Source organism: Papio anubis, chromosome 12 (genome assembly GCF_008728515.1).
Source record: "Papio anubis isolate 15944 chromosome 12, Panubis1.0, whole genome shotgun sequence".
Lineage (NCBI taxonomy): Eukaryota > Metazoa > Chordata > Mammalia > Primates > Cercopithecidae > Papio > Papio anubis.
Window position 1 is genome coordinate 72,906,926 of NC_044987.1, and position 24,938 is coordinate 72,931,863.

Below are 24,938 nucleotides of genomic sequence, written 5' to 3' on the forward strand. Positions count from 1 at the left end.
TGATGCCATCACCACAATTAAGGTAACAGACAGAGGCAGCACTTCTCAAAGTTTCCTTGTTGTTTAGAACATAACATGAGACCTACCTTCTTAAATTTTGAAGTTCACAATGCAGTATTCTTAACTATAAACACTACATTGTATAGCAGATCTCTAGAACTTATTCGGAATAGTGTCTATCTTAATGGTTGAGTCACCCTTTTGCTTCAAGCCACTCTGTGCAAGGAGTTACTGAGCTCATTATTATTATTATTATTATCATTAATTTTTTTGAGACAAGGTCTCAATCTGTCACCCAGGCTGGAGTGCAGTGGTGTGATCTCAGCTCACTGCAACCTCTGCCTCCAAGGCTCAAGGAAGTCTGAGTAGCTGGGACCACAGAAGCATGCCACCATGCCAAGCTAATTTTTGTATTTTTGGTAGAGACGGAGTTTCACCACATTGCCCAGGCTGGTCTCTACCTCCTGGGGTCAAGTGATCCATTCACCTCGGCCTCCTAAAGTGCTGGGATTACAGATGTGAGCCACTGCACTCAGCCAACCAAGCTCCTTTTGATCTATCAGAAAAAACTTTCCTCTCTGCTTCCTTTCACCAGCCCCTAAACATGCTTGTAGTTGGAGGCAATGAATGAATGCTTAAAGTGACTTAGCACATAATAAATGATTAATATTCCAAGTATTTATGATAGTATTCTGTTCCTTATTTTTCTTTCTCTAGAATTTTTATTGATGGACGTTGTGATTTTGATTCGCTAATAGGCAGCATTTAGAAGGCCACTGATCTTTATATATTCATGTTATAAACTCTGGGATCCATTATATCTAAGTAGCTCCTTGAAGTTAAAATGTGCAGCCACATTCACAAATACAATATTACTTGTTGTTTTTTGTGTGCTCTATCAGTGAACATCTAACTCTGCGTGAGTTTTCAGCTTTCTACATGTTTATATGGATTGGAGGAGTGTTAAGATGATATGCAATGTTTCCATGATCAGAAAGAGGCATCTCTAGAGGAAGGGACTGAAGGAAATAGTTACTGGATGCCTGGGATGAGGCTGTCTTTCTAAATACAGTAAGGAATGTCTCTGTCTTGTCACAGAGCAAACCTAGAGTGTCACTTATGGACTTAATGGAACCTTTAGATCTTTATTTGATTGAAAAGGTTTTAATTGCCTGTGCAAAGTTCTCTGTTTCTTAAAAAAAGAGAGCGAAAGAAGTAAACACAATTGAGTCATCACTTTTTGAATCATAAGAAAGCCATAGCAATTTAATTGAGAAGTGAAGTCTCAGATTTTCTGTGGCCCTTTCCAGTGAAGTAACCAGACGACTAATGTTATTATTATTATTAATTTTTCATCCAAGCTAGACTGCAGGGGCATGAGCATTAGCTCACTGTAACCTCAAACTTCTGGACTTAAGCAATCCTCCCACCTTAACCTTCTAAGTCCAAGTAGCTAGCCTCGTAGCTACTAGTAAGCCTCCTAGCTACTCCTAAGCCTCCTAGTAGCTATGCTTGTGCTATCACATCCAGCTAATTTGTTTTTTCTTTTTTTTGTAAATACAGGGTCTCCCCATGTCGCCTGGGCTGGTCTTGAACTCCTGGCCTCAAGTGATCCTCCTGCCTTGGCCTACTAAAGTGCTTGGATTGCAGGTGTAAGTGACTGCACCTGGCCCAACACTCTTGATTCTAAATACTCTCTTTTATTGTCCCATAAATGTAGTTATACTGTTTAGACCAAGTGTTTCAATTCAGGGTTCATATCCTATTAGTTCCTGCCAGAAAAAAAAATAATATAAAAAAATTTTTGAAGTTTAGATAATATGGTCTCCTCAGTTAATGCAGGTCTTACTCTGGATTACATAGATAGCTTTCTGCTCTACTCTTCCTTTGTCTTTGATAGAATATCATGGTGATGCAATTTATGATACAACAACAAAACAAGAAAATAAAATGTCTTTTATGTCCCTTATCCAGCGTTCAACTGGAGCAAATAGGCTATGTACTTGATTCTTCCCTTTATGTTTTTGAAATGGTGTGGGAAAGTAGCATGGTTTCCCATTAGTGAAGCTCTAAGTCAAATGATCTGGGTTCTCAGACTCCAGGAATGCCAACACTGCAATTTACATTATGGTTTTCATCTAATATGGTAAAGTTTTATTGAGCCCTTACAGTCAACCAGGCAAGATTTCCCTGCTCATAATCTTTGTGAGTTTTGTTTTTATGTGATTTTTTAAAAAAATTATGACATCTTAACCTTTCGTAGTTTAAAATTCCACATCTCAAAATAGAATACTGCCTTCCCTCATTTGATGAGCTTTCAGATATGAACTATCATATGTGAAAATGCTTTACATATAATTGGCATTCAAAAAATGCTTGTTGAATCTAAATCTGAAAGAAAAGTGTCCCTTACCCATCCCGTCAGGTGGGTCCGTCTCACTCTGGGAGTTCCTAGTAATAAGCATAGAGAGGGCTGAGCAACTTGGCCCAATCTGGTCTCTGCCTCCCAGATTTGTGAGTCCAGCTCCCTGAAGTGCAAAGAATTCTGAGGCAGTAGGCAGTTATGATGTTCATAAAAAGCCATGTTGAGTTTGCTAATTACACAAGGAGTTGTTGTAAAACTTAAACTAAAGCTAAGTGTGTCTTTTTTCTTCTGGTAGCAATATGTACTAAGTGTGATTAGAGAGTGGACTCTTATTCAAGTTAACAAACCAACAAGCAGCCCCAGAAGCTGTGTTCTTCTTACATCCCCTTGGCAGCACTGTGCAGTGGAAACACTCAGGATGTGGATGCAGACAATGTGGGTAGCTTGTAGCTCTGATACTTATCAGCTGCACAACTCAAGATATGCCATTTTACATAGCAGAACTTCAATTTCCACAGAAAAATAGGTATAAACTACCCCCCTAGACTTTGTGAGGATCATGTAAAATAATGTATATGCAAGTACTTTGTCAACAGTATCAATGGTACTGATTAGAATCACAATAATAATAACAGTCTATGTGAATCCTGTTAAGATGATGTAATTCAAATTTGTAGCTTTCTGTGTCTCTGTTGCTGATTGCATGACATTTGACATTTCAAATAACATTTCAGAGCTGTACTAAAAGCTGATGCTAGAATGCTACTGACTTTATCTTTCAAAAATGAAAAGAATCTTCAGCATGGCCTAACTCAATACATTGTTCAGAAGAATGCTCTAATGGATGTGAAGAGAGACATGAAGATAAGATTCTCTATTTTCTCTCCAGGGACAGTTTTCTAATGTTTAGGGCAACAATGAAGTATGTAAAAGTAGCTGTAAAATTTAATTCAAACACACTTATGCAGTTGGTTATTTTATGTAATCAATTGAAGGGAAGGTCATAGTGGAAAGAGCACTAGGTTTAGAATCAGAAGACCTGAATTCAGATCCTGACATTACAAGGGTTGCTGGATTTAGCAAATGAAAGCACAAGACACCCAGTTAAATTTGAATTATTTCTAATTTCCTAAGCATATGTACACTGAGATAAAAAAAATATTGCATGAGACCTACTTATACTAAAAATATTTGTTGTTTATCTGAAATAAATTATAAGTATCTAAATTACATGCTTCTCTTTTACATTATTTTTTCCTGATGATTTGGCTCTTCTTAACAGTTCCTATTTTGCAGAATTTGCTTTCAAGATTTCTTGCAGTTGTAGTTTATGTTCCAGTTATATCATAACATAGCTTTTATAGTGGTCACATCCAACTTACTCCACTCTTTGGGGCATTGAATTATCACTAGTAAGAAAACGTGTTCAACATTATCATTATAAGTTGAGCTCCTGAACAGGTACTGGTATAAAATTAGCAACTCAGAATTGCACCTTGAAATGGATTTGTGAAAGCACATAATACCATCTTTCATGGCATTAACTGCTTTTATATTGTTCAGGATTACATTTTATCTCTTGATCAATGACTTTTAAAATTGTTATCTACTGACAATAAGGAACGTTGTCATCAATTTTGATTTTCTTCTTCAGCATGATGTGATGATTTCACTTGTTTCCATACTGGATAAGTATTTAGGAATATTCATGTAAAATAATGAGATTCTTTGAGGGATGAAATCTATTTGAAAAGATAGTCATGGCAAGTGCTATAGCAATTGTCCACATCAAGTTGGAATTACTTTCCTATCCATAAGTGATATTGTCTATTTTAAGAACAGCCTTGACACTTAAAGGCATATGTTTTTTATTAATTCTTTCTTTAGCGTACTCAACAAGTTTCTTTAGGCAAAGAAAAACTTTAAGGCCTGGCTCCGTGGCTCACACCTGTAATCCCAGAGCTTTGGGAGGCATAGGTGGGAGAATCGCTTGAAGCCAGGAGGTTGAGCAATGGAGCACTTTAATAACAGTTTGCTCTTCTTTGTATTTGCATACTCTTATTGCTAAAAAGATATCGAAAACTATGAAAAAGGAATAAGTAGGTTTCATTCAATAGAGTATTTTAAAAGTCAGTAATAATTTTGGGGATCTTTTGAGAAAGTATGATTTCAATGCATCATATATATGTATCAATGATTTCAATCCTTAGAAACTAACAATTCTCTAACTGCATTTGGCAGGGTCAACTGGTTTTTGAATGTGAGATAACTGAGCAATACTGAATGCCAACAAATCACAACAATCCTTTTATTGCTCATTTTGAATAGCATAAATATTGCAGGTTAGATACCCATCTCCCAATCAGGGTCCTGTGGCCCACTGTCCACTTAGCTGGGACTGTGGGTGGAGGCAACTTTTCTTAAAATGAGCTCTGGGCAAGGCAGGAAATTGTACACACACACACACACACACAGAATCTAACATGGTATCATGCATCAAGTGTTTGTTTTTAAAAAATGTTTAGGATGAGAACATAACTCTCCATGCCTTAAATGTAGGCTGTGCATAGTGGCTTCTTCCAGAGAGTGCAACATGGAAAGGGGGAAAAAAGAGTAACTTTATAGTGGAGATACTTGACAAATCCTAATTCATCCAGGTGATCAAATCAACATCAACAGTGATAAATAGTGTTGATAGAATGCATCCTTGATACTATGTGATGAAAATGGCACTTTACCTCTGCCATTTTCCTCCCCAAGGCAAATTAGAATCTGCCATATTTTTCTCATGACTAGTCCAGGATAATCATGAGAAATATAAGTCCCTATTAGACTTATATCCCTGGTCTAATCATGAGAAAAACAAGGCAAATTCTCATTGAGGGGCATTCTACAATATCTTCAAAACTGTCAAGCTGCCAAAACCAAGGAAAGCCTGAGAAACTGTCACAGTCAAGAGGAGCCTAAGACAACAAGACGACTAAGTGTAAAATAGCACTTTGCATGGGATCCTGGAACATAAAAAGACAATGGGAAAAAACTAAGGAAATCTGAACAAACTATGGTCTTTAGTTAATAAAAACTTATCAATGTTAGTAATAGTTAATAAAATCAATAAAGTTAAATAATATTAATGAATTACCAATAAATTAATAAAGTTTGTATCAATGTTATAATAAAAAATATTCATTGGTTTATTATGACAAATGTACCATTCTAGTGTAAGATGGGTTTTTTTTGTTTTTTATTTTTTATTTTTTTGAGACAGAGTCTTGCTCTGTCACCTAGGCTGGAGTGCAGTGGCACAGTCTCAGCTCACTGCAATCTCTGCCTCCCAGGTTCAGGCAGTTCTCCTGCCTCAGCCTCCCGAGTAGCTGGGATTACAGGTGTGCACCACCACGCCCAACTAATTTTTGTATTTTCGGTAGAGATGCAGTTTCACCATGTTGGCCAGGCTGGTCTTGAACTCCTGACCTCATGTAATCCGCCCATCTCAGCCTCCCAAAGTGCTGGGATTACAGGCATGAGCCACCACACCTGGGCATTAGATGTTAATAATAGGGGAAACTATCTGTAGGGAGGTGATGGTGTGGGCATATGGGAACTCTCTGTACTATCTGCTCAGATACTCTGCAAATCTAATATCCTTCTGGAAAATAAAGTCTATTCATTTAAGAAAAGTTGTGGAGATGTAGCAGACAAAAAGAAATAAATAAGTGAAGCTCTCAGCAAAAAGAAAAAGTTTAGGAATTTAATTGAGAAGTAGAGGATTTGATACAGCAAAATTAAGAGTCAAGTAAGATTGTTTTGGTCATCTACTGGCAATTTCCACAACACTTCATATTATACTTTGTCTTACCTGGTTCTCACCAGGTATCTTTGAGGTAAATATTATTTCTATCTTAAAAATATGGGGCTTAAACTTGGACTTCTGAAGTTATTGGTTCAAGTTTACTCAACTAGTAAGGGGCAAGGCCAAATTTAAATTTATGCCTCTGGACTTACATCTTTTTCTGTAATATCATACTACAAAGAGTAAAGGTCAATAGGAAGGAAGCAGAGAATTCAATCCGGGTCATATTTGCTGAGGTTTCAAGGCCCTGTTTTGAGAGGTATGGGATTATACAGAAGGTTAGGCATAGACTGTGACCTGGAGGAATGTATGTTCTAGTGGTGTAGACAGACAAGTATGATTTATAATAATGCCAGATCCATTGGAGTGGGGAGGTGGAACAGATGTGGTACAAGCTTATGGTGGTACCATAACGATGATGCTCTCACAAGCTTTTGGCTGTCGGTGGTAAGAAGTTGCAAGGTCAGATCCCTACACCTATGTGCGATCTCTGCAGATTAGAAGATTACTTCTTTATGCCTGAGAGAGTATTGAAGGAGAGGCATCTCAATTTCTTTTCAGGTGTAAGTAAGATGACACATATGAATGATAAAGCTGACAATCTTTTATCTAGTATAAAGGTCTCTATCTATAGTTTTCAACTGTAAATGCTTTCCTTGCCACTAAGTAGTTTAGTTGACAATCTGATATTAAGTTTGGATTCAGCAAAAGACCCATATCTTTCATTAACCAAAGTACAATTATATAGTAATAGTCATACTCACAGAGCTCTTGCTATATGCTAGAAACTGTTCTAAGTGCTTTATAAATGTTATCTCTTTAATCTTTACAGCAACCCTGAGGTAGGTCTATTTTAACCCTTGTTTTACAACTGAGGAAACTGAAGCATAAATAAGTTAAACACATGTCCAGGGTTATCCAACTAGTAAGTGGTAGAGACCTGATTTGAACAGAGGCAGTGTGACTCCAGAACCCATGCTTATGATAATTATGGAATACTATCCACACATGTACCCCCATAGACACACACTGGAACAGTATATTAAAGTATGTTTACTTATACCATAACTTAGATTTGAGAAAATATAGTTTCTCTAAACTGTAAAATTTTTTATATCTTCTCAAGCTTCCCAAATGCTAGTTAGCAGCGGAATAAGAAGTTCTATATTTGGTTTAATTTAAAAAATGAGTTCAATTATACACCATTACTGTATTAGTTCATTCTTGCACTTCTAATAAAGAAATACCTGAGACTGGGTAATTTATATATAAAAAAACAGTTAATTGGCTCACAGTTCTGCAGGCTGTACAGGAGGCACAGCAGCTTTTGCTTTTTGAGAAGCCTTGGGAATCTTCCAATCGTGGTGGCAGGCAAAGGAAAAACAAGGCAGGAGCAGTAGCAAGAGAGAGGTTGGGGGGGAATGCTACACACTTTAAAACAACCAACTGTCTTGAGGACTCATTCACTATCACAAGGACAACACCAAGGGAAGATGATGATAAACCATTCATGAAAACTCTGCCCCCATGATCTAGTCATCTCCCACCAGGCCCCACCTCCAACATTGGGGATCACAATTCAACATGAGATTTGGGTGTGGACACACATTCAAACCATATCAATCACCAAGTGGGATTTATTGCTGGAATTCAAGGAGAGTTCAACATACAAAAATCAATTACTGTAATACCCAACATTAACAGAATGAGGGGAAAAAAGTTACATTATCATCTCAATTGATGCAGAGAAAACATTTGACAAAATTCAATGCGCTTTCATGATAAAAACACTCAAACTAGAATTAGAATAAAACTGCATCAACATAAAGACCATATATGAAAAACCTACAGCTAACATTATTTTTTAAGACAAAATTTCTTCTCTAATGTCAGGAACAAAACAAGGATACCCACTTTTCACCACTTCTATTCAACATAGTACTGGAAATCCTAACCAGATTAATTAGGCAAGAAAAAAAATTAAAGGCATCCAAGTTGAAAAAAAAATGAAATTATCTCACTTCTCAGATGACATGATCTTACAGTTTAAAAACCCTGAAGGTTCCACACACACAAAAATAGGACTACTAAACAAATTCAACAAGTTTACAGCATGCAAAATCAACACAAACAGTTGTACTTCTTTACATCAATAATGAATACTCTGAAAAGGAAATTAAGAAAACAATCCCATTAACAAAAACATAAAAAGAAATAAATGCTGTTGAACTTACAGTGATAACTACAAGCAATGAATTTACAGTGACAAATACAAAACATGACTGAAAGAAATTAAATACATCAATATGTGGAACGATATTCTATGTGCATGAATTCAAAGACTTAATACTAATATTACAAAGTCAATACTACCCAAAGCAATCTGCAGATTAAATGCAACATCTGTCAAAATATCAATGATTTTCTTGGCAGAAATAGAAAAATTTATCCTAAAATTTATATAAAATCTCTGAGACCCTGAATATCCAATAAAATTTTTTCCTTATTTTATTTTATTTTAGGTTTGGGGCTACATGTGCAAGTTTATTACAAGGGTATATTGTGTGATGCTGAGGTTTGGGCTTCTATTGATCCCATCACCCACATGATTAACACAGTACTCAACAATTAGTTTTTCAGCCCTTGCCTCTGTCTCTCCCAGCTTTTGAAGTCCCCAGTGTCTATTGTCCCCATCCTTATGTCTGTATGTACCCAATATTTATCTTCCACTTGTAAGTGAGAATAGGTAATATTTGGTTTTCTGATTTCTGCATTAATTCACTTAGGATAATGGCCTGCAGTTACATCCATGTTCATGCAAAGGAAATTATTTCATTCTTTTTTATGGCTGTGTAGTATTTTATGATGTATATATGTATCACATTTTCAAAATACAATCCACCATTGATGGGCATCTAGGTTGTTTTCATTTCTTTGCTATTGTGAATAGTACTGCGATAAATATATGAGTGAAAGTGTCTTTGTGGTAGAACAATTTATTTTTCCTTTGGGTATATATCCAGTAATGGGATTGCTGGGTCATGCGGTTGTTCTGTTTTTAGCTCTTTGAGAAATCTCCAAATTGCTTTCCACAGTGGCTGAACTAATTTACATTCCCACAGTGTATAAGCATTCCCTTTTCTCCACAGCCTCACTAACATCTGTTATTTTTTGAATTTTGCTAATACCCATTCTGATTGTTGTGAGATGGTGTCTCATTATGGTTTTTATTTGCATTTCTCTAATGATTAGTGGTGTTGAGCATTTTTCATATGTTTGTTGTATATCTTCTTTTGAGAAGTGTCTGTTCATGTTCTTTGTCCACTTTTTAATGTTTTTTTTCTCCTGTTGATTTGTTTAAATTCTTTATAGATGTTGGATATTAAACTTTTGTCAGATTCATAGTTTGCAAAAACATTCTTCCACTCTATAAGTAGTCTGTTTACTCTGTTGATAATTTCTTTTGCTGTGCCGAAGCTCTTTAGTTTAATTAGGCCTCCATTGTCAATTTTTGTTTTTGTTGCATTTGCTTTTGAGGACTTAGTCATAAATTCCTCGCCTATGCTGATGTCCAGAAGAGTATTTCCTAGGTCTTCTTCCAGGACTTTTATAGTTTGAGGTCCTACATTTAAGTCTTTAATCCATCTCGAGTTAATTTTTGGAAGCTATAGGGGTTAATTTCAGTCCTCTGCATATGGTTAGCCAGTTTTCCCAGCACCATTTATTGATAGGGAATTTTTTTGCCCGTTATTTATTTTTGTTGACTTTGTTGAAGATCAGTTGGTTGTAAGTGTGCAGCTTTATTTCTAGATTATTTATTCTGTTCCAATTGTTTTTACACTAGCACCTTTCTGTTTTGTTTACTGTAAGCCTTGTAGTATAGTTTTAAGTCAGATAATATGATGCTGCAGGCTTTATTCTTTTTGCTTAGGATTGCTTTGGCTATTCAGGCTCTTTTTTATTTTCATGTGAATTTTAGAATACTTTTTGTTTTTCTAATTCTGTGAAAAATTCTGTTGGGAATTTAATAGGAACAGCATCAAATCTGTAGATTGCTTTGGGTAGTATGGGCATTTTAATGACATTGATTCTTCGAATCCATGAGCATGGAATGCTTTTTCCATTTGTTTGTGTCATCTGTGATTTCCTTCAGCAGTGTTTTGTAGTTCTCTTTGTAGAGATCTTTCACCTTCTTGGTTAGATATATTCCTAGGTATTTTATCCTTTTTGTGGCTATTGTAAATGAAATTGTATTATTGATTTGGCTCTCAGCTTGAGTTTCCTTGGTGTTAATTTTCGTATATTGATTTTGTACTCTGAAACTTTACTGAAGTTTTTAACAGGTCTAGGTGTCTTTTGGTGACGTCTTTAGGATTTTCTGGGTATATAATTATATTGTCAGTAAAGAGAGAAAATTTGACCTCTGCTTTTCCTATTTGGATGCCTTTTATGATTTTTCCTTGTCTGATTGCTCTTGCTAGGACTTCCAGTTCTATGTTTAATAGGAATGATGAGAGTAGGCATCTTTGTCTTATTCCAGTTCTTAGGGGGAATGCTTCCAGCTTTTGCCCATTCAGTATGATATTGGCTGTGAGTTTTTCATAAATGGCTCTTATTATTTTGATGTACATTCCTTCAATGCCTAGTTTATTGAGGGTTTTTATAATGAAAGAATGTTGGATTTTATTGAATGCTTTTTCTGTGTCTATTGAGATGATCATGTGGTTTTGTTTTTAATTCTGTTTATGTGTGAATCACATTTATTGATTTGTGTATGTTGAACCTATCTTGCAACCCAGGAATAAAGCCCACTTGATCATGGTAAATTAACTTTTTGATGTGCTGCTGGACTCAGTTTGCTAGTATTTTATTGAGTATTTTCACATCTATGTTCATTGGGGATATTGGCCTACAGTTTTCTTTTTTGTTTTGTTTTCTCTGCCAGATTTTTGTATCAGGATGATATTGGCTTAGTGGAATGAATTAGGGAGGAGTTCTTCCTCCTTGATTTTTTGGAATAGTTCCAGTAGGATTGGTATCAGTTCTTTGTATGTCTGATAGGATTCAACTATGAATCCATCTAGTCCAGGCCTTTTTTTTGTTGGTAGATTTTTTATTACCAAAACAATCTTGAAAAAGAAGAATGAAGTTGGAATTCACAACTTACTTTGGAGCCGTAGTAAATATTAACACAGTATGGTACTGGCATAAAGAAAGACATACAGATCAATGGAATAGAATAGAGACCCCAGGAATAAACCCTTTCATATGTGGTCAAATGATTTTTGACAGTGATGCAAGACCATTCTATGGGGAAAAGATAATCTTTTCACCAGTGTTGAGAAAATAGAATAACCACATGTAAACAACAACAATAAGACAGAGCCAAGTCTCTGTTCTGAGGCTTGGGTTTCTCCCTTGGCCGCTTGTCTAATACCTGCTCATTTCCAAGATCTGGCCTAAGTGTAACATCTTCTGTGATGCCTGCCAAAGTATTGAGCACTGGGATATTCCCAAGACACTTTATACTCATCTCTTACCAAAGCTCTGAAAGTAGCAGCCAAGAATGGAATCCAACCCAGGGCTCTTTCCATCACCCCAGTACCTCTCACATTCCCTTTTAAGTTATGGCACTAGCAGGCTGACTCACCAGTGAAACTCAAAACAGGGAACTAATGGAGGCTTGGAGATTGACTTTTCAGGAAGGCACAGAGCTATATGATAGTGGTTTTGAGTGCTGTGGCCATCTCTATACAGACTTGAAGAACTCCCTTCCATCAGCCTTTACATTATCTGAAATGCAGAAGAGGGATTGACTATTTAAGTGTTTAGGAGCTATGGGATATAAGCAGCAATGAACAATATCATGTTTCTCATAGAACCAGGTACTATGCAGATTTCTCTTGGGTCTTCCATAGCAAATTCCATTCATCTACCAATTGCTCTCTGTTCCCACCAAACTCCAAGCCATTACTTTTAGGACCAATGAAAAGCACTTCAGATCTCTTTCACATTAACCTCCTACTGTATACATACATATACATTCAGTTTTGCACTATTAAGTGTAGAAGTAATATATTAATTGAGCAGTACTGAAGAAACCTCCTCAAAAGTTTTGAGATATGAGTACAGTTTTCTTCAAAGATATCATTCTCACAATATCTCTTCTTCTGTACATCTTTATAGTATAGAAGTGGATAAGAAGGTTCAAGAGTCATGAAATGGATTTTCTCATTTCCTTTGTAAATTCTGTCCATGAAGATTTGTTTTGCACAAATTTTGATGCCTGTACTTAGCACCTTGGTGCAAATTGAGACAAGAGGAACCCTATCTAATATGATGTTATACTGTATGTTTTAGTTATCTAATGCTGCATTATAAATTACCCCAAAACTTGATGGCTTAAAACAGTAACAACTATTTATTAATTTTTATGGTTTCTCTGGTCAGGAATTCAACGGTGGCTTGAAAAGTTAGTTTTGTCTTAGGCCTCTTATGTAGTTGCAGTCAAAATGTTGGCTTGGCTATAGTCATCTGAAGTCTCAACTGGGGTTGGAGGATCCACTTCCAAAGTGATTCACTCACAAACCTGGCAAGTGGATGCCAGCTATTGATGAAGGGTGTCAGTTCCTCTCTACGTGGGTCTCTCCTCATGAGGCATGGGCTTTTTCATAATATGGTGAGCTGAGTGGTGTCCAAAGACAAGCAACCTGAAAAAGAATTGCCAAGTGAAAACCATACCATTTCTTTTTTAAAACAGCTATATTAATAGGTAATTTATAATTCATCAATTTGAAGTACACAGTGAAATGTTTCTTAGTATATTCATGGAGTTGTGCAACCACTACCACAATCTAATTTTAGAACACTTTAATTGTCTCCTAAAAAAAGTCTCCATACCTATTAGTTGTCACACCCCATACTTTCCCCACACTCTTCCTTAAGCCCTAGGCAATCACTAATCTACTTTCTGTCTCTATGGATTTGCCTACTTTAGATATTTTAAATGGAATTATACAATATGTGGTCTTCGGTGAATGGCTTCTTTCACTTAGCATAGTATTTCCATGTTATAGGAGGTATTGATATTTAATTTCCTTTTAATGCCAACTAATATTCCATTGTATGGCTATACCACATTTTATTTATCCGTTCATCAGTTGATGAACGTTTGAATTATTTCTACTTTTTTGCTATTATGAATATGCTGGTATGAACATTCATGTACAAGTTCTTGGGTGGAAATATGTTTTCAAATCTCTTTGGTATATACCTGGGGGAGTGGAATTTTGAGGAGCTCTCAAACTGTTTTCCAAAGCAGCTGTAACATTTACATTCACACCAACAATGTATGAGGGTCTAATTTTTCCACCTCTTCACCAACACTTATTATTGTCTATCTTTTTCTGATTACCACCATTCTCGTGGGTATGAAATGGTGTCTCGTGGTTTTAATCTGTATGTCTCTGATGACTAATGACCTTGAGCCTCTTTTCATATCCTTATTGCTCACTTGTATATCTTCTTTAGAAAAATTCCTATTTGAATCCTTTACCTATTTTAAAAACTTGGATTGTCTATTTCTTTATGTATTTATCTATTTATTTATTTATTTTAGATGGAGTCTCACTCTGTCACCCAGGCTGGAGTGCAGTGGTGCCATCTCGACTCACTGCAACCTCCGCTTCCTGGGTTCAAGTTATTCTCTTGCCTCGGCCTCCCGAGTAGCTTGGATTACAGGCATGCACCACCACACCCAGCTAATTTTTGTATTTTTAGTAGAGATGGGGTTTCACCATTTTGGCCAGGCTGGTCTCAAACTTCAGACTTCAGGTGATCCCTGTGACTTGGCCTCCCAAAGTGCTGGGATTACAGGTGTGAGCCACCGTGCCCGGCATTATTTTTGAATTATAAGAATTCTTAATATATTCTGGATACAGGTCCCTTATTGAGGCATAATTTGCAAAAACTGTCTTTCATTGTGTGGGTTGTTACTTTACTTTCTTGATGGTTTTGTTTGCAACACAAGTTTTAAGTTTTAATGTAATCCAATTTGTTCATTTTTTAAAAATTGCTTGTGTTTTTGATGTCTTATCAAAGAAATCATTGCCTAACCTATAAATATTTACTTTTATATTTTCTTCTAAGAGTTTTATAGTTTTAGCTCTTACAGTTAGACCTTTGACCCATGTTGAGTTAATTTTTGTGTATGGCGTTAGACAGTGAAACTATGTCCTTTTTATGTCCTAGCTTTGAGAACCACATAGTATCATTTCCACTCTGATACATTGGTTGGACAAGTCCCTGCCCAAGTTTAAGTGGAGGAAACATAGAGCCCGCCTCTTGTGGGGAGAATATCATTCAAGGGTAAGCAAGATGGATAAAGATACAGATGTGTCTGTCTTTGGAAAGTATAATCTGTAGCACTACTAATACAGTCATTTATGCTTCTTAATATTTAGAGATATTTTAAGTGAAATGTCCAAAGACTTTTGTTTGAGTTCTGACTCTTCTCCTCACAATTTGTCATTAACTCAAGAAATACCAAGTTAGGATAATAATGCCTATCTTTTAGAGTTGCAGTTATGACCAAATTAAGACAATATGTGAAAATCCCTAGTACGGTGTCAGTTACAGAGATAGCAATGGACAAGGTATTTTGATATGATTTGGCTGTGTCCCTACTCAAATATCATCTTGAACTGTAGTTTCCATAATCTCCACATGTCATGGGAGGGACCCAGTGGGAGGTAATTGAATCATGGGGGCAGTTACCCTTATGCTGTTCTCAGGGTAGTGAGTGAGTTCTCATGAGATCTGATGTTTTTATAAGGGTCTTTCCTCCCTTTGATCAGCAATTCTCCTTCCTGCCTCCATGTGTGAAGAAGAATGTGTTTGCTTCCCCTTCCACCATGATTCTAATTTTCCTGAGGCCTCCCAACCCTTTGGAACTATGAGTCAATTAAACCTCTTTTCTTTATAAATTACCCAGTCTTGGATATGTCTTTATAGCAACCTGAGAAAAGACTGATACATATATAAACCAGCAGTTCACAGAAGATGAAAATTAAGTGGCTCTTAAGCATATGAAAAGATGCTCAACCTCACTCATAGTAAGATAAATTTAAACTAAAATTACACTGAAATACTACTTCTCACCTATTGGCAAAAATTTAAGAGGTTGACAACACAGTCTATTGGCAAGACTCTGAAAGGACAAGGTCTTTTATACATGACTGGCAGGAATTGCTGGTACACTTGCTATGGAAGGGAATAATGCAAAATTACATTTACATTTACCTTTTGACCCATCCATCCCACTTCTAAGAATATATCTTATATGGTTTGACTATGTACCCACCCACATCTCATCCTGAATTGTAGCTCCCACAATTCTCCCATGTTGTGTGAGAGACCCTGTGGGAGGTAATTGAATCATGGAGGTGGGTCTTTCCCATGTTGTTCTTGTGATAGTTAATAAGTCTCACGGTTTTTATGAAACCATAAGATCTCATGGTTTTTATGAAGCGGAGTTTCCCTGCCCAAGTTTCTCTTCTCTTGTCTGCCACCATGTGAGATGTGCCTTTTGCCTTCCACCATGATTGTGAGGCCTTCCCAGCCAGGTGGAACTGTAAGTCCATTAAACTTCTCTTCTTTGTAAATTGCCCAGTTTCAGGTATGTCTTTATCAGCACCATGAAAACAGACTAATACACTCTCCAAAAGATACACTGGTAAAAACCACAAACCCACATATGTATATTATTATATGTATGTACTACTATGCAGTATTATTCATACTATTAATAGCGCAAGATTGAAAACACCCAAAATGTACATGAATGGGAGACTAGCTGAATAAACCATGACATACTATGGAACAAGGAAGATTCCCTATACATGGATCTGGAAAGAGATCCAGAATATAGTGCCAAGTGAAAAAAAAGATACAGAACAATATATTCTAACTTTGTGTGAGAAAGTAAAAGAAATAAGAATGCACATGCATATTTAATTATATTTTCTAAAAAACGTAAGGATAAAGCAGGCATTTAAAAAGTAAAGGTTACACACAAAAAACTGAAACTCGACCCCTTCCCTACACCTTATACAAAAATTAACTCAAGATGGATTAAAGACTTAAATGTAAAACCCAAAACCATAAAAACACTACAAGAAAACCTAGGCAATGCCATTCAGGACATAGGCATGGGCAAAGACTTCATGACGAAAACACCAAAAGTAATGGCAACAAAAGCCAAAGTTGACAAATGGGATCTAGTTGAACTAAAGGGCTTCTGCACAGCAAAAGAAACTATCATCAGATGAACAAGCAACCTACAGAATGGGAGAACGTTTTTGCAATCTACCCCCTTGACAAAGGTCTAATATCCAGAATTTACAAGGAACTTAAACAAATTTACAGGAAAAAAACAAACAACCTATCAAAAAGTGGGCAGAGGATATGAAAAGAGACTTCTCAAAAGAAAACATTTACGCGGCCAACAAACATATGAAAAGAAGCTCAATATCACTGATTATTAAAGAAATGAAAATCAAAACTACAATGCAATACCATCTCATGCCAGTTGGTATGGCAAGTATTAAAAAGTCAAGAAATGATAGACGCTGGTGAGGTTGTGGAGAAATAAGAACACTTTTACTGGTGGGAATGTAAATTAGTTCAACCATTGTGGAAGACACTATGGAGATTCCTCAAGGATCTAGAACCAGAAATACCATTTGATCCAGCAAGCCCATTACTGGGTATACACCCAAAGGATTATAAATCAGGCTGCTATAAAGACACATGCACACGTATGTTTATTGCAACACTACTTACAATAGCAAAGTCATGGAATCAACCCAAATGCCCATTAATGTCATATGGAACCAAAAAAGAGCCCACATCTCCAAGACAATCCTAAGTCAAAAGAACAAAGCTGGAGGCATCACGCTACCTGACTTCAAACTATACTACAAGGCTACAGTCACCAAAACAGCATGGTACTGGTACCAAAACAGAGATATAGACCAATGGAACAGAACAGAGTCCTCAGAAATAATACCACACATCTACAGCCATCTGATCTTTGACAAACCTGAGAAAAACAAGAAATGGGGAAAGGATTCCCTATTTAATAAATGGTGCTGGGAAAATTGGCTAGCCATAAGTAGAAAGCTGAAACTGGATCCTTTCCTTACTCCTTATACGAAAATTAATTCAAGATGGATTAGAGACTTAAATGTTAGACCTAATACCATAAAAATCCTAGAGGAAAACCTAGGTAGTACCATTCAGGACATAGGCATGGGCAAAGACTTCATGTCTAAAACACCAAAAGCAACGGCAGCAAAAGCTAAAATTGACAAATGGGATCTAATTAAACTAAAGAGCTTCTGCACAGCAAAAGAAACTACCATCAGAGTGAACAGGCAACCTACAGAATGGGAGAAAATTTTTGCAATCTACTCATCTGACAAAGGGCTAATATCCAGAACCTACAAAGAACTCAAACAAATTTACAAGAAAAAAACAAACAACCCCATCAAAAAGTGGGCAAAGGATATGAACAGACATTTCTCAAAAGAAGACATTCATACAGCCAACAGACATATGAAAAAATGCTCATCATCACTGGCCATCAGAGAAATGCAAATCAAAACCACAATGAGATACCATCTCACACCGGTTAGAATGGCGATCATTAAAAAGTCAGGAAACAACAGGTGCTGGAGAGGATGTGGAGAAATAGGAACACTTTTACACTGTTGGTGGGATTGTAAACTAGTTCAACCATTATGGAAAACAGTATGGCGATTCCTCAAGGATCTAGAACTAGATGTACCATATGACCCAGCCATCCCATTACTGGGGCTATACCCAAAGGATTATAAATTATGCTGCTATAAAGACACATGCACACGTATGTTTATTGCAGCACTATTCACAATAGCAAAGACTTGGAATCAACCCAAATGTCCATCAGTGACAGACTGGATTAAGAAAATGTGGCACATATACACCATGGAATACTATGCAGCCATAAAAAAGGATGAGTTTGCGTCCTTTGTAGGGACATGGATGCAGCTGGAAACCATCATTCTTAGCAAACTATCACAAGAACAGAAAACCAAACACCGCATGTTCTCACTCATAGGTGGGAACTGAACAATGAGATCACTTGGACTCAGGAAGGGGAACATCACACACTGGGGCCTATCATGGGGAGGGGGGAGGGGGGAGGGATTGCATTGGGAGTTATACCTGATGTAAATGACGAGTTGATGGGTGCAGCAGACCAACATGGCACAAGTATACATATGTAACAAACCTGCACGTTATGCACATGTACCCTACAACTTAAAGTATAATAATAATAAATAAATTTAAAAAGAAAAATGATAGACTGAATAAAGAAAATGTGGTACATATGCACCATGGAATACCACACAGCCATAAAAAGGAATGAGATCATATCCTTTGCAGGGATGTGGATGAAGCTGAAAGCCATCATCCTTAGCAAACTAAACAGAAACAGAAAGCCAACACTGCATGTTGTCACTCATAAGTGGGAGCTGAACTATGAGAACACATGGACACAGGGAGTGGAGCAACACATACCAGGGCCTGTCGGGGTGGGAAGTGAGGGGAGGGAACTTAGAGGATGAGTCATGAGGTGCAACAAACCACCATGGCACATATATACCTATATAGCAAACCTACACATTCTGCACATGTATCCCAGAACTTACAGTAAAATAAAATAAAAATAAAGGTTACTTACTAAGAAAAGAGAAAAAAGGGGTAGAAGGGAAAGTGATGGAAAGTGAACTCTGAATACATTTTGTTATAATGACATCATTGTTATGTAAGAAAATGTCCTTAGTTTTTGGAGATGGATAATGAAGTATAGAGGGGAAAACTGACAGGAGGTTTAGAGTTGTTATTTCCCCAGAAAAAGGGGGTGGGGTGGGATGGGCAGGATGGACTGATGCAAGTGTGGCAGAATATTGATAATTATCTGGATGCTATTTATATCGAGCTCCATATACTACTCTCTCAAGTTTTACATAAGTTGAAAATTTTTAATATTTCATTTAAAAACAATCTGTGATATAATTTTAAAATGCTGAAAAACTTATTTAAAACCTTCTGACAGTTTTTACCTGCATACAGCCCAAGCCTATATCAATCTGAATGCAAAACATTCTATTGGTTCTGTTTCTCTGGAGAACCCTGCCTAATACAAGGATTACCATCTGCCCTTGAAGATGTGCTGCTATTACCCCTCTGTCATGGGGCAGTGAGTGAAGAAAACAAACTCTTTCCTTAGTTGGTGATGGGCAGAAAGGAGAATAGAGAAAATAATATATACTTGCTGCTAAATGTTGCTACTCAGCATCTTTAGACCCAGCCTCAGATCCATGCCATCAGGGTCCTAGAAGGATGCCACCTGCCTAGCTACTGCTTCACCACTTTCTGAGTGGTACCACCTTATCGCTTACAAAAGAAAACATCTTGAGCACTTCACCTGTCTTGAATTTTAAATTGCACCTCCAATGAAGCATGTTGCATGCCTATTGCTCTAGTCCTTATTTTCTCTTCCAGGATCAGCATCTTTCCAGGCTGACTGGACAAGCAAGAGAACAAATATCCACTACATTCAGGAGAAACTCCTATTGTCCACAAGGGGGTTATCATAAAGAATGGCCCATGAAAGTACAATCTCATCAGATCAATATTTCAGCATCAGCACAATTGAGTTATTCATTCAGATCATCTGTAGACATCAACAGTTTAGTTCCAGGTAAAGTTTAAGACCTTATATTTTGGTACGTTTTTCAGATTTCTAGATCTCTTGGAGTAAAGACACACTCTCATATTTCCATAAGAACAAAAAATAAAACTGTTTAAATTCAATCAAAGAAAAGAAAAATTTTCCCTAAAGAAGCAAAAATTCTGCAGATAAGCACAAGTTTACATAATCAGACAGAAAACTGAGGTACTTCATGCAAAACATTTACTTTCAGATTGTTTCCATTTTCTCCAAGAACAATGGATGGGTATTGGACATACATTGATATAGATACAGATGTTTATTTATAATAAAAATCTTCAAGTGGTTTTCTCAAAATCAAATAAGATCTTCCTCAAAGACAACACAAGTCTTCATATTTTATTTTAAAAAACTGCTTTAAGTTAGAAAAGTACACATATTTGACTTCTATTCGTGAAAGTTTTTTAAAAACTCTTGGGGATTAAAATATTCTTGAGTAAATGAATGACTGGCTGAACTGAATTGATTAACTGAAGTCTTATTGAATATCAGTTATATGCAAGGCGTAGAACCAGGTGATTGGTACACTAATGGAAAAAGAAAAACAAATATGCTACTTGCCCTCCTGGAACAGCAGCCTAGTGGAGAATATAGGCAACAAACAGATGAACACTTAAATGCAAATTGTGATAAACAAAATGGATGAACTGAACTTGATGGTGAGATAGAGAATGAAGATATAAGGGGAGGGGATGATATCTTCTTTAAATAAGGTGTCAGGGAGGGCCTTGCTAAGGTCGTGCCTTCTAAACCAAGATTGAAAATTGAGATGGAGACAGATATGTTGAGCTGGGGCAGGCACGTGTGTGGAGGCCCTCCCCCTCCAGTGTGCATAAAACTGAAGGAAGGTGTTTAAAGATGAGAGGAGAGAAGCTGGATTAACTCATGTAGGACACTATAAAGGGTTTAGATTTTACATTGAGTGCAATAGGGGAGCCAGACAGGATTTTAAATAGGGCAGAGATGAGGGTTGGAAGATATGATTAAATTTACAATTTCAAAAAATTACTCTGCCTACTGTGTGGAGCGTGGATAGGAAGGACACAATGGATAGAGTCCAGGAGACCAGTTAGGAGGTTCTCTCAGGTGAGAGATGAGGGTCAGTTCATGTGAGAAGTGAAGGTGGTTTGGCCTAGGATGGTGGTATGGAGAGTTGATCTATAGGTGGAACTAGATGTGAAATGTAAGAAAAAGATAAAAATCAAGGGCTGTTTGCTGCTTCTATCTTCAGGGCACTGATGTCAAGGCTTCTGTCTCTGAAGTTGTGTCCTCTTGGCCTTAGATTCAATGACATTCACATAATATGATCAAGTGCATATTTTAAAATCTGCAATTCCCCTAGAAGCTAACCAGAAAATGCACTTGCTTTCCTTAACCATTATACATCATAACATTTATCCACACTAGGCAGTAGTCTTAAATCTTGCTTGCTGGCACTAAGGTCTATTCATTTTTATAGTTTGAAACACTTGGCCTTCTATGAGAACAAGGTTGATGACCAATATGTTGAATTAAATAAGAGAAATTAAATATTCTCGAAGTCGGCAAGTCAACCCTTTGATAATGGTTTCAGAATTTGGGAATAGCCAAAAAGTCATTAAGAGCCAGATATAATAGTAATTCTACTTAAACGCATGATATGGCCATAAATTAGTAAGTGATTTTCTTTCATGGCTCATAAACTGACTGAAAAGGCAATTCCTAGTTACTGCCTCCTTAGACTCTTGAATCCACACATCAAGCTGAATGTGCTCATTTATTGATCACTTACAATACTTATGGTACTACCTGAGCACTGAAGATATAAAGCTGGAAAAATATGGCCCTTGAGAAGAGTAAGATGACTCCTCCTATATGATTCTTTCATGGCAATCTATACTTTCTCTATTAAAGCATATATCTGACTTTATTATAGTTTCTTGTTGGTCTGCCTTGCATTAAACAAGACTGGTGTGTTCCGTGAAAGCAGAGACGTGTACTTCTTGTTCCTCATTGTATCCCTTGCCTCTAGCAGTGCCTGGTATGTGGTAGGTTGAGTGGACATTTGCCTTTGTCTACCCATCCTTCCTCCCACTTCTTTGCTAAAACAGCCCTCTTTCCAGTGAAGCACCCACTCAATATGATTTGATTGGCTCTGATTCGATCTTTCTTTCAAAACAATTGCTCACATCAGTGTTCTCCCTGGAACAGTATAGTCAGAGCTTTAAGGGGAAAGGTCTTTCCTTTGGGGTTACCCAAGATTCATATGAATGGGCTACTGGCAGCCATCGTACCACATGGATGCTATTGGTGCCTTACCCAGAGCTCCTTCACCAAGATTAGCACAATACTCCCCCATCCCATAGCACTGAGCTCTTGACTGATAGGAAGCAGGTTCAAAAGGCAGAACCCTTTGCCTCAATGTAGGATAAACTCTGTGTATAGTTTATTCTCCAGATCTCCCCATGGGAAAAGGCTGTAAGTAGTCTCCAGATGAGACAGCATCATTGCTTAGCTTTCTTTCCCTGTCCTATCCGTTTCCATCATGCACCTTTTCCTGAAAGTGTTCCTTCATAAATCATTGTCATAAGAATCCCTGTCTCAGGCTCTATTTCTAGGGAACTTAACCTAATCAGCCTGAGATTTCATTATGTTTTTCCTTGTGCTTTTTAGTTAGGTGAATGAGTTTGTTTAAGCTACTTGAATTTTAGTTTCTGTTATTTGCATCTTAGAGTCCCGACATTAAGCAAAATTCTATAAACATTTGTTGAGTAAGTACATTAATTTATAAATAAAGTGGAAAAATTGGTGAGATCAAAAACATGGTGAACTAGTTTGTTTAATCTATTTGGATTGGGTTTCCGTCATTTGCATCTTAAAGAGTTCTGACATTCAGCAGGCATTCTATAAATGTTTGCTGAATAAGTATATTGAATTATAAATAGAGTGAGATGAAAATATAGATGAGGATGTAATGAATTCCATCTAGTGTTTTAAGGAGAAATGATAATTTACATTTGTTTGAGCCCATACTTACTCATAAGTATAAATAGCAGATCAGCAGGAGGATGAGTAGTGGGGGCATTCTAGGCCAAAGGAATCTTTGTAAGAGCAAAGGTTTGGCAATGTTAAAGTACATGGTGTTTGATAAAAAATTGAGTTGTTCTACATCGGTAGAGTGAAGAGGTTAAAAAAAGAAGAAGAAAGAAAGAAAAAGAAAAGCTATTTTGTTGAATCAGCAAGTCTATGTGATTGTATAGAACAGAAAGTAAACCATCACTGGCATGTCTAACCAAGGTCGTGAACTAATGCTGACAGGTGGGCTCTTAGAGAAGGTACAAGATGTACAGATAACACTGATGTATTTGAGATGCAATGGCAGAGATTGCAGCCATTGTAATCAAGCTGTGGCTGTTAGTCATGGTCACAGGCAATCAGGGTAAAGATCTGCTGAGGCTTATTGATTCTGAAGGGTGTTGCACGTGTTCTACAACACATGGGAGCTCAGTGTACACACATCAGTCTCCTCTTTTTTTTTTTTTTTTTGAGATGTAGTCTGGCTCTGTCATCCAGGCTAGAGTGCAGTGGTGTGTGATCTTGGCTCACTGCAACCTCTGCTCCCGGATTCAAGTGATTCTCGTGCCTCAGCCTCCAAAGTAGCTGAAATTACAGGTGTATGCCACTGCACCCAGCTAATTTTTGTATTTTCAGTAGAGATGGGGTTTCACCATGTTGGCCAAGCTGGTCTCAAACTCCTGACCTTAAGTGATCCACCCGTCTCAGCCTCCCAAAGTACTGGGATTACAGGCGTGTGCCATGGTGCCCGGCCTCTCTTCAGTCTCCTTTATATCACTTTGTCCTGATCTGGTTCACCTGGGTGATGCAGAAGCTGGCCTATCTAGGATAAACTAAATCTGTTAACATAACCCATCACCAAAGTCATTGGTTATTTGTAGAAAGCAATATTTATCCCGTATTACTCATACTGATTTCTCATAATAATGCCTACTCCCACAATGTATAATATTAACCTATATTTATATAGCCAGATGCTTTCATGTGAATTATTGCATTTAGTTTTCACAACCATACAACAAAGATCAAAGAAGTTTAAACTTTGCCAAAGTAACCAGGCTTTGAACCATGTCTTCTCTCTTCAAGTTCATGCCTCCTTCTACTACCTGGGGAGTAGTCTTCTGGTGGTCCCTATGGCCACTCAAAAAATGTTTGCTAAGATGAGCTGAAACAGCAACATTAGTTGTTGGTTCTTGTATCTCTGTGCTCCTCAAAATAATGGCCTCCTTCATCAGACACTTGCCTCACACCCAAGGAGCCAAGTTTTCCTTGACAGTAAGCCCTCTTTCTCAACTGCTTCTCTTGCTGGAAGACCCTGACCTTTATCCTAAATGCCTATTGATATTGCCATTTGGGCATTTTCTAGGCATTTCAAACTTAACATGTCTAAATAGAGTGCTTGATTTTTTTTTTTTTTTGCCTATATATTCTTGTCTTCTCTGACTCTTCATGATTTCAGCAAATGGTGCTACTATCCAGTGAGTTATTAAAGCTGGAAACTTGAATGTAAATCAGTTAATTCACTTCCAAAGTGTATAGAGAGTCTGTTCACATCTATTTATTTATTTTTCTTTCTTTTTTCTTTTTCTTTTTAAAATGGAGATAGGGTCTTACTATGTTGCCAAGGCTGGTCTCCAACTCCTGTGTTCAAGTGATCTTCCCACTTCAGCCTCCCAGTAACTGAGACTACAGGCATGTGCCATTATGCCTGGCTTTCTCCATTTATTTCCACTAGTGCCATTGTAGTCAAAGACACCCTTCTTTCATTTTGGCAGCTGGAGTAACCTCCTAACTAGACTTCCTGATTCTACTTTTATTTGCCCTAT

General features: G+C 37.1%; 1 long non-coding RNA gene across 1 annotated transcript; it reads left to right on the plus strand.

The window, feature by feature from the left end:
• Positions 1-1,624: 1,624 nt before the first annotated feature.
• Positions 1,625-23,548, plus strand: LOC116269750. The gene is made up of 3 exons (XR_004177497.1): positions 1,625-1,652; positions 14,469-14,585; positions 19,830-23,548. It is a non-coding gene; the product is annotated as an uncharacterized LOC116269750 (long non-coding RNA).
• The last annotated feature ends 1,390 nt before the right edge of the window (positions 23,549-24,938 follow it).